Raw genomic sequence first — 12,217 nt, forward strand, 5'->3', positions numbered from 1 at the left:
GCTGCCTAATATAGCGAACATAACATTACTTAGCATAAAGTTACAATGTTATACACTTAGCGAACCATTAGTAGAGATGATAAATACTTAATATGCTTAGCTCAAGTTGATCGCTGACGTGTTGAATTTCGCAAAATGTAACTTTAGATAACAAAATGCATGTGTAAAAGCTAGAACAGTTAGCTTTAGCTACTACCCTCTGTCTAAACTCTTTTACCATCTTCACCGGGAACTTTACCTGCCCGTTTATTTCGGCCCTTGGTTTTTTTTTATATAACTGTTACTCTACCTATGTTTACTGATGTTTTTATCTTGTATCTGTGTGTGTCGTAGACACTGTGTTGTGTGTGTATTTTAAACTTTACCAGTATCGTTATTCTAGCTTGATAGTGAGTACTAAAAGACATCTTATTTGTTTATATTCATAATGATAAAGTTAGATTTTTTATTACATGTGATTCTGACATGATGTCACTACATGCACTTCTTCTCCGCTCGCCTCAGGTAAATAATGCGTCGGCTGAGCGGTGGGCGTGGCGCGTTCATGTGTTTTGGGGGCGTGGCTTTGGAAAGAGCCCAGAAGGGAGAAGGTGGAGTGAATGGAAATAATGAGCTGTCTTTAAAACAGTCGTGAGAGGTCTACAGACACTCAATTTTCATACTTTCTTTTTCAGAGTACTTACATTTTAATTATGTATTGATATATAAAGAAAGTTTAAACAAATTTGGTAAAAAAGTTTTTTAACCAAATCTTACCTACCCTACCTTTTAATTATAAAAGCATTGTATCTTATATTTTTACATTAACTCTTTTTTTTTTTTTAAAGATGTCAGCCAGAGCCAGCATTTTGATCATTTTTACAATAGTTTCATGGCCCCCAGAACAGACCGGATTGGCCATCGGGAGCACCGGGAGAATTCCCAGCCAGCGTTTTTTTTTTTTTTTCAGCCGATCGCCTTCCGTGGAAAAGTGTTGAAAGTGCCATCTTGCAATTCAAGATCCGTCTGACGAGCGTACCTGGTCGCGTTTGTCTTTCAATCGGCAGAGGCACTTTCAACACTTTTTCCATAAATTGAATACGGAAGGCGATCGGCCGAAACTTTAGTTTATAAAGTTTTAACTATGGATATATTTCTTACACAAACGCATGGATTCGCTTCAGAAGGCCTTTATTAACACCCCGGAGCCGTGTGGAGCAGTTATTTGACGGACAGATGCACTTTTTATGGACTTCAAAAACAGAGCAACTATTACTGCTGTTATAAAGCTTGGAGGAGCCTCGACTTTTGTAATATAACTCAATGTCATATACACCTATGATGACTTGAGGGTGAGTAAAACATGGGTTAATTTTCATTTTTGGGTGAACTATCCCTTTAATTAAACATTTGGGCTTCAGTCACAGTCATATTGCTCAGATGATTGATCCGTTATAAAAGCGAGAAGTAGCGGTACGCAAGAAAAAGTGCAGGGACACTTAGATAGACGAAAACGTTCCCGTCCAAAATAATTAACTGCAGTTTGCTATATGGATCCAACAAAAACGGCAAAAGTCACGGCAGATAAACACAATTTTAATTAAATTGCATAACTCTAGTGTTTTTCCCAACAGCGTAGAGTTTTATCTTTTTAGCTCCCATTCGACAAAGTCTCAATTTTCCTGAGTTTATTTTGTCATTTCATCATTTCTTTTGATAGGTTGTTAGGCTCGGTTCCAAACATCGCAGGACATCATTAAAGGTCCCGTTCTTCGTGTTTTTTTGAAGCTTTGATTGTGTTTACAGTGTGCAATATAACATGTGTTCATGTTTCGCGTGTAAAAAAACACAGTATTTTTCATACAATGTACTTATCTGTGTACCGCTGTTTTCACTGTCCTAAAAACGGCTGGTGATTTCCTCTTTCTATGAAGTCCCTCCTTCAGAAACACGTAACGAGTTCTGATTGTGCAAGCGCTTACCGTGTTGTAATTCGACCGCAGCTTAGCGCAGGTGCCAGCAGTTCCTGTGTTGTGATTCGACAGCAGCTTAGCGCATGTTGGAAAGGTCACGCCTCTTAACGGAGAGATGTATGCGTTCAATAATCTCTACAGCGTCCCTGGGAAAGCCAAACAAAGGTGATTTGACTCCTGGATGAAAATAACAGCGTCTCGACGACATGGCGATAAACACACTCAACGCAACAGTTCCTTTTCTCCACGCGACACGTCCGCTTCTCCACGTGGGACAGCAACAAGACCGCGCCCCCTTTTTCGCGTTTCTTTGTGGGCGGAGGTAAGTCTGTTCTACTGCTCTACTGACGTAATTAAAGAAGGAAGTACCAGGATGTAGTCCAAGCCAGCCGTTCGCTGTAGGCTTTGAAAGGGAACTTCTGTTAAATAAAATATCTCGCTTGGCATTGAACTTTGAGCTTTATAATTTTACAGGTATTATTTATGCTCTAACAGCAACATTACACACTAACTAAAGTTTGAACAATGGGATCATGCGGAATGGGACCTTTAAACCCAAATGAAGAGGAGAGGCATTTATGGGTCACACTCAGGGTCTTCGGGTCAAAAATGACCCGGAGGGCGGGATTAAGATAAAAAAAGATTTGAGTAAAATCATTGAAATATATTTTTGTTCAATTATATTTTTTCTTTTCTTTTTTGGTGTTTTGAGATAATTTTATGATTAATAATTAATATTTATGCAATAATTATGACCCATTTTTTCCCATTGAATATAATAAAAAAATTATATATATATATATATATATATATATATATATATATATATATATATATATATATATATATATATATATATATATATTATTTATTTTTTTATTTTTTATTAAAGCTGTATTTCATTTTAGAGTCAAGCCTAGGCCTCATGAAAGCAATTTTTTAATGAGATCGGTGCCATTCGGTGGACACATTGAGCATTTCTATCATGCAATAGCACATTTTTACCACTATAGTGGATCTAGCGTTTTATAAAAAAATATAAAAAATCGTAGCTTCATCGGAATGGTCCGAAACTTGGGGACTTTATTGGTACTTGGTATATAAACACCAATTGGGGACAGGATTTGAAAAGTCTAAGTGGTCGTAAAAAAATTGTCACATTCAGGACCTTCGGCCCAAAAATGACCCCCATAGGAAATTAATGGGAAATTAGTTTTTTTCTGCATACAATCTACAAATCAGCCAGGATGCAGAAAAAAAAGGACTCAACAGTGAAGGGGTGAATCTCTAAAACATCGAGTGCAAAACAGACAAAAAAACTCACACACACTTATACACACAAAAACACACGCACACACAAATTAACACTTGCCATTCCAAAAGCTAATTGTGTTTGTGTGTGTGTGTGTGAGTTTTTTTGTCTGTTTTGCATACTTTATTTTTTAGAGATTCACCCCTTCACTGTTTAGTCCTTTTTTTCTGCATCCTGGCTGATTTGTAGATTTTATGCACAAAAAAACTCTGTATTTTCATATTTTTGCCAATTTCCCATTCATTTCCTATGCGGGTCATTTTTGACCCGAAGGTCCTGATTGTGACTATTTTTTTTACGACCACTTAGACTTTTCAAATCCTGTCCCCAATTTGTTTGTGTGTTCATATACCAAGTACCAATAAAGGCACCAAGTTTCGGACCATTCCGATGAAGCTACGATTTTTTACATTGAAAAAAAAAAAGAATTCGGGTCAGAAATGACCGAAGACCCCCAGAGGGTTAAGAGTAAAATGTAGAAGTGCCGCTACTGCGTACCGGTGAGTACCGGCCCACTTCGAGCACTGGTGTAGAGGTTAGAAGCAAGCAGCAACCTCTCCCAGTTTCTCTTGAAGCCAATACGGAAGTGACTTAAACTGCAATTCATCGACTGGCCACTAGGGACAGACTCCAGAAGGAGCAGAATCTCATTGAGCCCCATGTTAAAATGCCCAACTTTACAGCAGAAAAAAAAACATGTTTACAGCCTGGGACAAATTGTGGTTTTGGTCTGTGCGGCTAATTTTGCCCTTCATGACAACTGTGAGGGGAGTGAATTTTTTATAACTCATTAGTTTACATTATATAAAGCCTTAAAGTCCTGCATTATTAAGGGCGTGGCCACTTTGAGTGACAGGTGGATAGGCGTTTGTCTGCTGTCTGTTAGCCACGGCCCGCCTCTTTGCCCATTTTCTGTTATCCAGGAGTAACGCGCGATGACACACTTCCAAGATGGCAACGGCCAGCTCGACCCTACTTTACACTTCAAAACTGCTCTTCAGAATCCTACGGTTGACGTCACGGACACTACGTCCATATTTTTTTTACAGTCTATGGTTTGAAGTTGTTGTAGCATAGCATTGTAGGACATCAGCACTGTGATTGACATGACCAATGAAATCTTTAGAATAGGCTGGGGGGTGGAGTTTGCGCTGAACTGGATTGGGAGGGTCATGTGTGTCATGTGCCTGTCTGTCAGTGGGAGGAAGCCACGCCCTGTTTTGGAGCTCCCATCACAATTTGGAGATCTCCAGGCTGCAGCTATACGCTTCTCGGAGATTCTGTCAATAGCTATATGTTTCCATGAAAAGTTGCGAATGTAACTTATGCGCAAAATTGCAATATCGCATAAAAACATTTGCGAATAAAGCACCGTTTCCATCCAGTGAGTCGAAGAGAACATAATCGTCACTTCCTGATAACTACCGCTAAAAATCACTAAGAAGCCACCATATATAATTATTCTGCTGAAAGGAAACGGCAAGATGCGCATATATACAAGATTATGTGCATAAAATCTACAATTATACATATATAATTACTCAGAGAAACTTGTTTGGCTCAATAAACGTGTTGTCATGCTTTCAGAGACAGATGGTGCTGTTTGGGAACGTAGTTGTGTAAGACAGTTCTAGGAGGGAAATATACCGAGCATCTTTGACAACAGACGTCTGAATGACCAAAACAGCATTTCAGAAGCTTTGCAAACACGATTTTTCCGCTGGTTAGTACAGTTATGCTGTTACACCGCGAAAGTCACATGATTTTTTTCTATGCGCATCAAGGAATTTATTCAGTAAATGCATTTCCATCGTAGTTTATGTGCATGTTTTCGTATCGGATAGAACATTTATCCGACTCAAACGAGCGCATACTTTTTTTTATGTGCATTTTTAGAATATATGCGCATCTTGCCGTTTCCTTTCAGCAGTTTTTGATGTTATATCCCAAAATGCGCATAAAAATAGGTGGATGGAAACATAGCTAGTGGTGGGGAAGCGTTGTCTCGTAAATTACGGAAAATTCCGTCAGTGATGGGGAAAGGGTTAATTTTCCCTCAAATGTGATTGTAATTGGAAGTATATTCCACTACTCTTTATGAATATGATGTTTATTATAGATATTTTTGGTGATATTTGATATCATGTGACTTGATGATGTCATTACTTGTCAATGTTTTGCATCACAAAGATTTTTTTTGTTTTCAGTTTGGACAGACAAATTCCTTACTGATGGAAATCTGTTGCATTGCTTTCTCAGGATTTAAAGGACAAGTCCGGTGAAAAATGAACCTATGGGTAATTAACACATGGTTACAGAGTAGATCGTTCTCTGAGATCGGTTTCATGAAAATCGAATGTAAAGTGTTTTATCTCTAAAAACAGATTAGCTTATAACGCTAGTCTATGGGGCATATAATAAGTCAAATTAAATCGCTACACTCAATAAAATAACGCTTTAAATGAACATAAAAAAAATCATGGAAAGTATTTCCACATGATTAACTTGCTTTATTTCAGCATTATGCAATTCTGTTATTCCAATTTGATGTACTTATGTTGGGTCAACTTAATTTATTAAGGTTGATTCAACTTATTTACTATGGTTAGGCACAGCTTAATTTAATAGTGTCAGCCAAACTAATTTGCAATGTTTTGGACCAACTAATTTATTTAGGTTAGCCTAACAAAAGTGCTTAATGCTGAAAGAAAGCCATTTAATCACATGGAAATCCTTTCCATTATTTAATTACATTGATTCAAAGAATAGCTTTTGAGGGCATTTACAAAAACCTTTTACAAGATTGTATTGGCTAGCCAGAAGATGGTTTTGTTACATCCATGACATGCCCAGAGTAGTTTTTTATTATTAAAACAACTTTTAATAGTTATTAGTAGGTCCTCACCCCAAGCACATGCTCTACACTTCACCACAATGGTAACCTCCAAAACACTAACATAACACAAACTTTTAAATACCAACATAACAAAACATTAAACATTAAAAAGTCTCTCAATTTTCTCATCTTGTTAAAAGTGTATCAAATTGCACTTTATTTAAACATTTAGTCTCCGAATTCAGCCCCTTTGCAAAGCATGGTGGGAAGTGAAAGTCTTATTTCTTTGGGTTACTTGATTGAAACGTTATTTCAAAATGAAAACATCAAGTTATGTCAAAGAGTAACGGTTTTAAGTCAGTTTAACATGAATCAATTACATTTGAACCAGAAACCTAATATAATGGTGTTAAATCAAGATGAATTGCTTAAATAAAGTGAACAGCATCATAAATCTTTTTTTCTTGAGTGTAGTTAATACCACTAACAAGGCTCAAAATAGCCTCACACTAACACGGTAGCATAATGAGGATCCCTACATGTAAGCCGAAGCATTGAGAACTTTGTAAGTGTACAAACAGTTTAATAAGAAGATACTTTATAAAGACAGAACATTACGCGTATACAGACAGGAGCCATCTTGGAAAACAAGTCTCGACGAGTCGAGCTATTAACTAGCGATTTAATTTGACTTATTATATGCCCCATATACTAGCGTTATAAGCTAATCTGTTTTTAGAGATAAAACTCTTTACATTCGATTTTCATGAAAACGCATCCCAGAGAACGATCTACTCGGTAACCATGTGTTAATTACCCCTAGGTTAATTTTTCACCGGAGTTCTCCTTTAATGTACGTGGACTGCGCTTGACCAAGATAATGCAGGCTAGACTTCATCCTGACAAAGGCCCAGCCAATAACGATAACTATATTAGCGTCTGCAGTTTTGTCGACTGCCCCTTTAAATGCTTACCTCTTTAAAGCAGGATGGATTCTGATTGGCTGTCGATGTTTGTATCATTCATCAGCTGGAAAAAAAATCTTTCTGAAATTGGTTCCTACAATATAATTTCTCTGTGCCGTTATCGTTACAGTTGTGGTGTGGAATCTGCTCTTCTTTTATATTTCGAATGATTTTTTGATTTTTCTTGGTGTGAATGGGCCTTAAGAACTTTCCTTTTGGTCAAAGTCAAATGTATTTCAGCCTTCAGTTGTTTAAAAACGCATTTTCTAAAGGTAGCTCTTTATGGGCTTGAAACAACTTGCAACCCCTACAAACTCCATTTGCGTTGATATTTGTGAAAGTCTCCATATGTTTAATTTTGAAGAGGATAGAGCTGTGTGACAAACTAAAGCCGGCTTGATGGATGGGTCAAATGGAGGCTCTGGCCAGGACAAACACATTGTGAATAGGTCCTCATTCATTTGGGGCCCGTGTGGTCAAGTTTTGAGCTGCGTTTCAACAACACCGCTATTGTGCCTTCTGCTTCAATAAATAGAGGTGCTTATTCAAGGCTGCTATTGATTCGTCATTTTTCATATGTCCAGATGTCACACAACGCATAGAGCCGGGGAGTTTAGCTTAAGCACCTGGAGAGAACATTATGCGAGCAATTTTTAGTTTCACTGAAGCTTTTTATTTAATGCGTACTGTGCACAGTTTTGCTCATTTCAGATTTATACCTTATTTTGAGAGAAGACACACAAGCAGGCATTTTTCGGCAATCACTGCCAACATAAATCTGATGTTTTATAGGCGATTTAGTTTTGTTTAGCTGAGCGTCACTCCTGAAATGTGATTGACCTTGATATACTTCCATAATATTAGCTGTGGTAACGTAAGCTTCTTCACTTCATTTCCTCTGTTTATGGCCAATGTCGTCTCAGATCTGGGTGGAGGACGATGAGATGGCCCAGTGAAGGATTGAGTGTATCATTTAAATGAATGATATTCTACGTTTTCAAGTCACATCCAAGCATCATTCATCTGTGAGCTCTGAGCTGTAATGAGAAATAATATAACTCACTCACCGGCCCTCAGACCATCTGGCCGTAAGCGAGCGAGTGCGTTCGCTAAAACTCACAGTCGCGGCTTCTGGAGAGTATCGTCTTACTCTCCAACAGGTGGATTGTTAGTGCCTTGTGCAGACAGCCAGAAAAGAGGTTTAGGACGTTACAAATGAGAGTCTGAGAACAGTGGGTTGCAGGACCTTGATTCTGACCCACCAGGTAAAATGAGAAATCTTGCAAATGCAAATACTCTGTCTCTCTTTTTTAATGACTTATCAGAGGATCAGAGGATTTTTTTCAATGTTTTTGGAAGAAGTCTCTTATGCTCATCTAGGCTGCATTTATTTGTTCAAAATACAGTTCAAAATTGTTAAATATTATTACAATTTTCTATTTCAATATATTTTGAAATGTAATTTATTCCTGTGATGAAAACTGAATTTTCAGCAGCATTACTCCAGTCTTCAGTGTCACATGATCCTTCAGAAATCATTCTAATATGATGATTTTCTGCTCAAGAAACATTTCCGATTATTATTAATGTTGAAAATATTTTTTGTATATTTTATATTTTTTGTTGAAAACCGTGCAAATTTTAAATAAATATATATATATGTATATATATATACACTCACCTAAAGGATTATTAGGAACATCATACTAATACTGTGTTTGACCCCCTTTCGCCTTCAGAACTGCCTTAATTCTACATGGCATTGATTCAACAAGGTGCTGAAAGCATTCTTTAGAAATGTTGGCCCATATTGATAGGATAGCATCTTCGAGTTGATGGAGATTTGTGGGATGCACATCCAGGGCACGAAGCTCCCGTTCCACCACATCCCAAAGATGCTCTATTGGGTTGAGATCTGGTGACTGTGGGGCCATTTAGTTCAGTGAACTCATTGTCATGTTCAAGAAACCAATTTGAAATGATTCGAGCTTTGTGACATGGTGCATTATCCTGGTGGAAGTAGCCATCAGAGGATGGGTACATGGTGGTCATAAAGGGATGGACATGGTCAGAAACAATGCTCAGGTAGAGCGTGGCATTTAAACGATGCCCAATTGGCACTAAGGAGCCTAAAGTGTGCCAAGAAAACATCCCCCACACCATTACACCACCATCACCAGCCTGCACAGTGGTAACAAGGCATGATGGATCCATGTTCTCATTCTGTTTACGCCAAATTCTGACTCTACCATCTGAATGTCTCAACAGAAATCGAGACTCATCAGACCAGGCAACATTTTTCCAGTCTTCATCTGTCCAATTTTGGTGAGCTCGTGCAAATTGTAGCCTCTTTTTCCTATTTGTAGTGGAGATGAGTGGTACCCGGTGGGGTCTTCTGCTGTTGTAGCCCATCCGCCTCAAGGTTGTGCGTGTTGTGGCTTCACAAATGCTTTGCTGCATACCTCGGTTGTAACGAGTGGTTATTTCAGTCAAAGTTGCTCTTCTATCAGCTTGAATCAGTCGGCCCATTCTCCTCTGACCTCTAGCATCAACAAGGCATTTTTGCCCACAGGACTGCCGCATACTGGATGTTTTTCCCTTTTCACACCATTCTTGGTAAACCCTAGAATTGGTTGTGCGTGAAAATTTGAGTTTTTGGAGAATTTTGGAGTTCAGGACCACACCCCTAAATGCATTGAAGCAACTGCCATGTGATTGGTTGATTAGATAATTGCATTAATGAGAAATTGAACAGGTGTTCCTAATAATCCTTTAGCTGAGTGTATTTAAATATTGTGATTAGTTCAGTGCATCCTTGCTGAATACAAGTTTTAATTTTTTTCCAAAAAATATTTTTATGGTCTTATTGTTCACAATAAATCAGTGCATGTTACTGTATTTTATGTTCAGTTTGGAGCAGCCAGTGGTCCTAAAATTGCACTTTAGGACCAACCTTAACCAACCTTTTTCTATTTTCTTGTGTTAACAGTGAGGTAAAATGTACCATTGCTTGTCCTATTTGAGCTAATGATATATGTTGGACTCATCAGATATTTTTTCATCCTCCTCCAGACCCAGAAGCCCACCCAGAGGCCAAGACGGTTCTGCACTTGACAGTTTAACAGCTCTTCCATCACTCGGAGCCGTCATTACGCTCACACAACCGCCCAGACTTTATAAAACCAAGGCGTTGTGTGCTCCAGTTTGTTTTATTGATCATTGTGCGGAGGCGTTGATTAAGTGAAGTGAGAGTGTGTTTCTGTCACCTCATAACTTCACTCATTTACGTAGTCAAAACAGGCTTCCGTCTTCAGACACGCAGACAAGGTCCTCCCCGACTCCTATGTGTGCCGTAATCCTCTGGATCCGGCCCATACGCACACCTCCAGTGTTTTACATCCTTTTATTTCCAAAGATTAGACGGGCTGAAGAACTGAAAAGACCTTTATGAAGTTCATCTACAGGGCATTCTGTCCTCTCATCCACTTCTTGATTATTCTCTCTCCCTCCCTCTCATTCTCTGGTTACTGACATCAGGGCTGTGCATTCCACGCTTGTCTTAATAAAGTCAAATCGCAATAAACCTGAACCAATTACACGCGCAGCCAGATGGGCCGACCTCGTGCGGAGGGGATCCACCTGGAGGGTGATGGCATCCGGTTCTTTGGGGTCACAATGGAAAGCATCACCAAGAACCGGGCGAGTTTTTATGGGAGATTTTTGGGAACGTCATGTATAAGTCTGACCTTCAACAAAAAAAAAAAAATGTGCAAAGCTGTCAGGAACAATTGCTTTCCCCTTAATTTACTTTATATACTTGTAAAAAGTTTTTCAGCAGATTTTTTATATATGGCATAAAGTCTGATTCAGTTTCACTGACACATGTAAATCATCCAACCACACTGCTATTATAGAAATGCAATAATAGATTGGTGTGTGGAAACCTGGTTTCAGTTTCACACTGTACATATACATATACACATTTATGACAGAAAATGTGTGTATACTTTGTCATCAGAACTGATCTCCATCCAAAAATTAAAAAGTAAAATTTTCTCTTCATGTATAGCTCTTAAAACAAAGCAGAATATGCTTCTTTAGTAGATTGGTGCACATCAACTCCCTAACGAGAAACCAGCCAATCAGATTGCAATTGGTTATTTTTTGATAGATCTTGGGTGCTTCTCAATACTCAAATTAAGGCTTCCTTGTTTCCTCACTCCTCCACCCTCTAGCCAGTAAAATTGATCGTCGAACTCAGCCATCTTGAAGGACATCTCAATTTTCTAATTGCACCACAAGGAGACGAGGAACGAGGAGCGAGGAAGCTTCCTGAAGAGCTATGAGCGTGCGATCCTAAGGGGGTAGAGCTAAGACGCGAGGAAAAATGAGAAGCACGTCATTTTGAGGTAAGAAACCGTCTTAAAGGGATTGTTCAACTTCACACAAAAATGAAAATTCTGTCATAATCCCCTCCTGTCGTTTCAAATCTCTGTTTGATTTTCTTCTGCCGAACACAAAACAAGATATTTTTAAGAACTGTTTTGCCCATAAACCTCAAACATCAGCTAAGATCAAATCTCACTGGCTCAGATGTCATGATATTTCTGCCACCATATTTGATGTAGTCTTTGTGTTCGTTGAATGAGGTTTTAATTTGATTTGAGAGCAACATACCAGTTGAATCATATCTAAACAGGGAATGTCCTCAGAACTTTGGCTAGCATTGTGGCAAGGTTCTCTCAAAGTTCTGAACCAACATTATTCCAGTTTGTTTAAGGTGGTCTTTATGTTCTATGTAAAACATTAGCACAAAAACATTATTTATACATTGTTTTTTGTTTTGTTTTTTTGCATTTAAAAAAAAATTTAATACTTGTTTCAGAACATTTAGAGAACATTCAAAAGTAACATTCACAAAATTATCAAATGGGATGTTCCCTTAATATAACCAAAGACATTTTCTTTATAAATCATTTAAAAACTGGAATTTTTGAAATAAGATTTACATAAATTAAAGGATTAGTTCACTTCAAAATGAAAATGTCCTTATATTTTACTCACCCCCATCTCATCCAAGATGTTCATGTCTTTCGTTCTTCAGTCGAAAAGAAATTACATGTGAAGAAAACATTCCAGGATTTTTGACAGT

This window comes from Gobio gobio (assembly GCF_949357685.1).
Source record: "Gobio gobio genome assembly, chromosome: 19".
Taxonomy (NCBI): Eukaryota; Metazoa; Chordata; class Actinopteri; order Cypriniformes; family Gobionidae; genus Gobio; species Gobio gobio.